Consider the following 6,181-nt stretch of genomic DNA (forward strand, 5'->3'; position numbering starts at 1 on the left):
AAAGACCCGAACGAAGACGACGGAGTTGTGAGTATAAGGGATACCGTTCGGTTGGGTGGGATTCAGTTGCTTGTGTGTGAGAGTGTGATTGAGATGGAATCTCATTCTGGAAACAAAAGTAGTTTTGGAGCCAGGATTTAAGTTCCGAATCGAGTGTGGAGCTCTTCTAACCACGGTTCCAAACTCCTGTGACGGATTTGGCCATTGAAGGACCGAAGCAGATCATATAGGACTCATGGGTGGGAGCACGGGTTCTAGGGGTATGTGGGTGGGTAAAGGGTTCAGCCCCCTTCAGGACACTCTCACCGGTAACCAAGGGTGAGAGGAATTGCCGTAGAAAATTCCCAAGGCGAGAGGAATTGCCGTAGAAAACTCCCAAGGTGAGAGGACTTGCCTTAGAAAATTCCCAAAGGATACATGGATGGATAAGAGGCCCAACTCCCTGGATCCAACCCCCTACAAGGGCTGTAGGAGTTGCCACAGTAAAACCCCTAGATGGGTCAAAAGGAATCAAAAACCCAGGACCAGAAAAGAAAGACTAAATTACTGGATATACCACCAGATAGTCCATTAGGCATAATGATTAGAAATTGGTATGAAAGTGGTCCTAGAAATGGAAGAAGTAAATTAAAACTAGTCCAATATTGTATGTTGAATGGCTGAAGAAACCTTTAAAACCACGTCTTCTGGCCTACTTTTGGATCTTTTGAAGACGATTTGCCAGGCTTTCAGTACCTATGTTTACTCAAGAAAACCTTTTAGACGAGAAGAAGGCACGTATGCAAAATTGTGGATCAGGACTTCACGTCCTTATCCAGCTTCAATACTTACACTAAAAAAAAGATGAAAAATCTGAAGAAAAAGGGGATAAGAACAAGGAAGGGATAGAGAAAGATGATGAATGGGAACCACTAGATAACTGGCTGCCTCCACACTTTAATTATCTGGCCTCGGCAGCTTTGACGGCCCCAGCCCTGACGGCCTTAACAACTCCGGCTTCTTTAACTGCTACGGTGGCTTTAAAAACCCTGGCGGTTCCCCTTCTACCTCCGGCTGCATGTACAAGAAGTAAAACTGCCGTAACTGAGGGAACTTCTTTATATCCCTTACAGGAGGTACCCCTCGGAGGCAATCAAGGGGGTTAATCGCATTAAACACCTCTGATGTACAAAATTTTTAAAAAAAGAAATGGAGACTCTATTAGATGATCCTCTCGGAGGAGCTGAGAGGTTAGATCAATTTTTAGGTCCCAATACATACACCTGGGAAGAAGTACAGTCCATTTTAAGCATCTTATTTACGACCGGGGAAAGGCAAATGATTAGACCAACCAGAATGTGTTTGTGGGAACTGCAAAATCAAGCAGGGCTCCCGGCAGATCAGAAATGGCCCAATGTCCGCCCTAATTGGGGTCATCAAGAACAGGGCCGACAGAATATGAGGGACCTTAGAAATTTAACAGTGGCCGGCATTAGAGAAGCAGTTCCTCAGGGGCAAAACATTAATAAAGTCTTTAGCAAACATCAGGGGAGAGATGAACCACCCACTGATTGGCTGGAACAAATGTATTCGGGGGTAGACCCGACACAACCGGTGGGAAAGGCTTTATTAAACAAAAACAAACAAACAAACAAAAAAACCCCAAACAAACAAACAAAAAAAACCAACCTCAATTCGTAGCCAACTCGTGAGGTGTCATCAGGAAAAAAGTTAGAAAAAGTAGACAGTTGGCAAGACCGGACTATGCAGGAGCTATTAAAAGAAACGCAGAAAGTGTATGTTAGGAGAGACGAAGAAAAGCAGGAAGCGAAGGCGAAAATATTTGTTGCAGCAGTCAGAGAAACCTCTGAGATCTCATTCTAATGGATTTATCTGGAGCTTTGGGTGGTGAAAAGAAAGGGGCAGTAATTAGAGAAAACGAATTAGCATGCTATTATTGTGGAAAGAAGGTACATTTACAGGAGAATTGTAGAAAGCAGGAGCAGGATAAAAGGATGTTTAAAGAAGAATAAGGGAGTTGGGAGCTCTATTTTCTGGGGACAAAGACGTCAAAGGAGTGATTGATAAAAATAAAATGAAGTCCCCAGAGAGAAGAGTTTGGATTTTTAGCAAATAGGGGTGCGGGGAAAAAAATCAACTGTAAAAAAATATTCCGAGGGGATTTATTATTGCTACCAGAAGTTGAAATTAAAAAAATAAAAGTACAAGAAAAATAAGAAAATCTATACGTTAACGGAAAAAGACAAGCAACAGATAAATGCTAAAGTCTGATATACAAAAGGAGAGATTGGAAAGCTTAAAATAAAGCCCATTAAAATTTATATAATTGATCCGGAAACACCAATTCAGATAAAACAATACCCCATTGCCCTAAAGGGTCGAGAGGGGCTGAAACCAATTATAGACGAATTAAGTAAAGGCACATTGGAACCTTGTATGTCTCCACATAATACACCTATTTTACCGGTTTTAAAATCAGACAGATCTTACAGGTTGGTGCAAGATTTAAGGGCTGTAAATCAGCAAACTGTGGCTCGTTTCCCTGTGGTAGTAAACCCCTATATGCTGCTTAACCAACTACCCCTGACTATATTTGGTACAGTGTAATTGACTTAAAGGATGTATTTTGGTCCTGCCCCCCCCGAACAAGGGGAAGAGACTATTTTGCATTTGAATGGGAAGATCCATCTAATAATAGAAAAAACCAGCTCAGATGGACAGTGCTTCCCCAAGGGTTTACAGAATCGCCTAACCTTTTTGGGCAGGCATTAAAAAAGTTAATGCAGACATTCAAGCCATCCTAAAAAATAAAGCTTTTACAATATGTAGAGGATTTATTAATAGCTGGACAAACTGAGAATGATGTCAGGATGGGGACTATAGAACTGCTGAACTTTGTAAAGAAAAAGAAAAAAAAAAGGATTAAAGGTTTCAAAATCTAAATTACAAATTGTAGAAAATGAAGTTCTTGGGGCACTAAGGCTTTGAGTGATCATTTCTTGAGATATTTTGGCTGCATTGGAATATATGAAATTGCAAAACAAACTACATATGGTTGTTTAACATGTCAAAAGATTAATAAAAGAACTATGAGACAGACCACAGCTGGTGGAAGGAAAACAGCTTATCAACCTTTTGAGAGGGTCCAGATAGATTTCACAGAACCACCAAAAGTTGGGAGACATAAATATTTGCTGGTAATGGTAGATCAATTAACTCACTGGGTAGAAGCCTTTCCTACCACCAGAGCGACTGCTCAATCAGTAACTAAAATAGTACTGGAACTATTTATACCACGATTTGTAATTATAAAAGCATTTAATTCGGATCATATTAGCTCAGACAAATCCTTTAGGATTTTCAGCACACAAAATACAACCTGGAGGTGAAGTAATGATTAAAACTTGGAAGGAGGGAAGCTTATCTCATAGATAAGAAGGACCATTCCTAGTACTATTAACCACAAAAACTGCTATAAACTGCTGAGAGAGGGTGGACTCAAGTTTCCAGGGTAAAAGGACCTGTTACAGAAAAGCCTCAGTGGAAGATTGAATCAAAGCCAGGAGACTTAAAGCTTCAAATGCAATGGAATCAACAAATGGATGGACTCATTAAGACTAACTGAATAATTAGAAGGACTCTATATTGGTAACAAGAAAATTTAAGGTATTTGATATGAAGTTTTGTAAAATCCTGAATGTTTGTTCAATGAAGTTGTGGTGTCTGCTTTATAAATAATTGTATAAGCCATTGTATATACTTGAATAAGAAATTGAATGAGAGTTACAAAAAGGAGAAGACTAAAAATAAATTCAAAGTGAAGGCAAAACCGGGTTGGCCTCCATTTTTGCTGTTAAGAAGATAAACACCTGGCCGTTGGCAGCAACCCAATGGTCTAGGGACAAACAGAAAAATGTCCCATACCGGACCTCACTATAGTGGTTTCCTTTTTCTCCTAACTATATGTATCAGCCCTGTAATGAATACAGAAAGTCGAAGTGCTTCATATGATCCCCTTGAAGATAATAAATTTGTTTTATTAGCCAAGACATCAGCAGAACTTTCAATCTAAGCCACTGTTGGGTCTGTGGAGGACCTGTAGGACTGTCCAGCTGGCCGTGGGTCTCTGTACCCCTTACTCCATTGCAGATTGTGAGTAATTACAGTGATATTAACAATACTACCTGGGAAGAAAACAGAACATGGCCAATCCAGTTTCCAAATCAGGGCAGATTTTGTGTGAACCGAACTCAGAAAGGAGGAATTGATGTAGGAGAGAGTAAATGCCAGTGGACACTTACACATAAATTGATCAACAAAGACAGAGGTATTTTTATATGGTTATAGCAAAGGATTCAAGGGATTTTGGTCAGATTAAAAATAAAAAAAAAAAACAAAACCAACAAACCAAAACTGAATATGCTAAATTATACAGAAACAGCTTTTATAATCAAACCTGTGTATGGAGAAATTATATGGGATCCTAGTATTGCAATATACGGATAAACAATAATTTTGATCGAAGTTTTCAGTTCTTTAGGAGATAAAAACAACGTTAATTGGATCCCTGATTATTGTGTTATTAATTCTCACTTTTGGACTTTGTATCTTGAACAAATTAATTAACCTTATTAAGAACAGGATTGAAGCTGTCCAACTCATGATTTTAAGGCAACAATATACTGATTTAACCCAACAAGAAGAACACCAACTAGAGACTGAATTAGAAGATACCGCCTTTTTATGGGCTGCTAGAGAAACTATTTTTAAGCAAGGTGGGTGCTGTAATAAACTATTGTAACTAATTTGCTAGGTTGGGCAAGGGAGGTAGGTACACTTGAATGGTCTGTAAATGTTAATTAAATGTAAAGTGTGCCATTCGTTCTGGCAGCTGAGCAGAGTGAGTCCCATCTCGGGTGCCAAATGATGTGCCAACTAAAGACTTTACATCCAGTAAGGTTATAAAGAAGGTATGTTTATTCAGCGCTGGGTGCACGGGGGATCGCTCCTCCACAAACATGCACCCCTTGGAGCAAAAAGCAGCTCCTTTTTATAGTGTAAAACGTTTACATATTCATTATAATCCCAAGAATAGGGAGAGATATTACAATTAGTTTTGAGATTCATTATAATAAATACTACCCCGAGTTCCTCTCCGTTGCATCTGAGCAGTGGTTCCTGGTGGTCTTGGGCAGGGGTCTTCAGAATGAGTACTGAAGATGCCTCCTCTTCCTCTCGTGACTTCACCCAATTAGGTCTTTTCAGCATGTCAGTTCAGAATTCCTTGAATCCTTGTTCCTTATCTTGGGAATCAGTAGTTGCAGCCCCTCCCTTATCTCAAGAGCCCATCCTGCTGAGACCTTATAGTGCTAAGAGCCCACCCTGCTGAGAGACCTGCATCTATTTTGTTAAAGTTTCTAACTTCATGTGTGGGTATGTACTCTTGCCCTTGTTCCTGGGTGTTTGTCCCTTTTGTGTTCATTTTACAGAATCCAAACCCCTTTGTTCCTGTATGTATATGTCTGTTTTGTGTATATATACGTGTATATATGTGTATAAATTAAGGTACTGTTAAGTAAGTTAGAGTGAATCTTGTCATTTTAGAACCTGAATAAGTCGCTTTTCTTTCTGAGTTATTTGTATTGACAAATAGTTGTTAGTTATTAATAAATCTAGATTATTTTTACTAAATCATTACCGTGTCAATACTTTAATCCGTGACAAATTGCCGACAAGCAAAATCACCGAATACTTACAAAAACACGGTATCCAACCAAATCCCACCTTCCCAGAGGATTTGGCTTGTAATAATTGGCACAACTGGGAAGAGGTAGAAAAAAAGTTAACTAATGCCAGAGGTGCAACTAAATTTGGAAAAAATGAAAGTATGATTTGTAAAATGTTAGGTTTGTGCCTGGAAGCTGCCTGTCATGAAAGAGAAAAGTTTAATTGTAAAATACAAAATTTACAAGTGTCAGTCCCTTAAATTTATTATGTTTATATGTTAGTAAATCTACTTTAGTCACTTCAAACTCGGATATGATATAGAGCATCATACATAACTTGTAAGCATTTTGTAAGTCTCCAATTCCATATATATATATGTGTGTATATATATATATATATATATATTTTCAGCTTTTTCTTCAAATAGTGCTTGTATACCTGTCTCTTATACACA

The sequence above is a fragment of the Athene cunicularia genome (assembly GCF_003259725.1).
Source record: "Athene cunicularia isolate RWA chromosome Z unlocalized genomic scaffold, athCun1 chrZ_part2, whole genome shotgun sequence".
In the NCBI taxonomy this organism is placed as follows: Eukaryota; Metazoa; Chordata; class Aves; order Strigiformes; family Strigidae; genus Athene; species Athene cunicularia.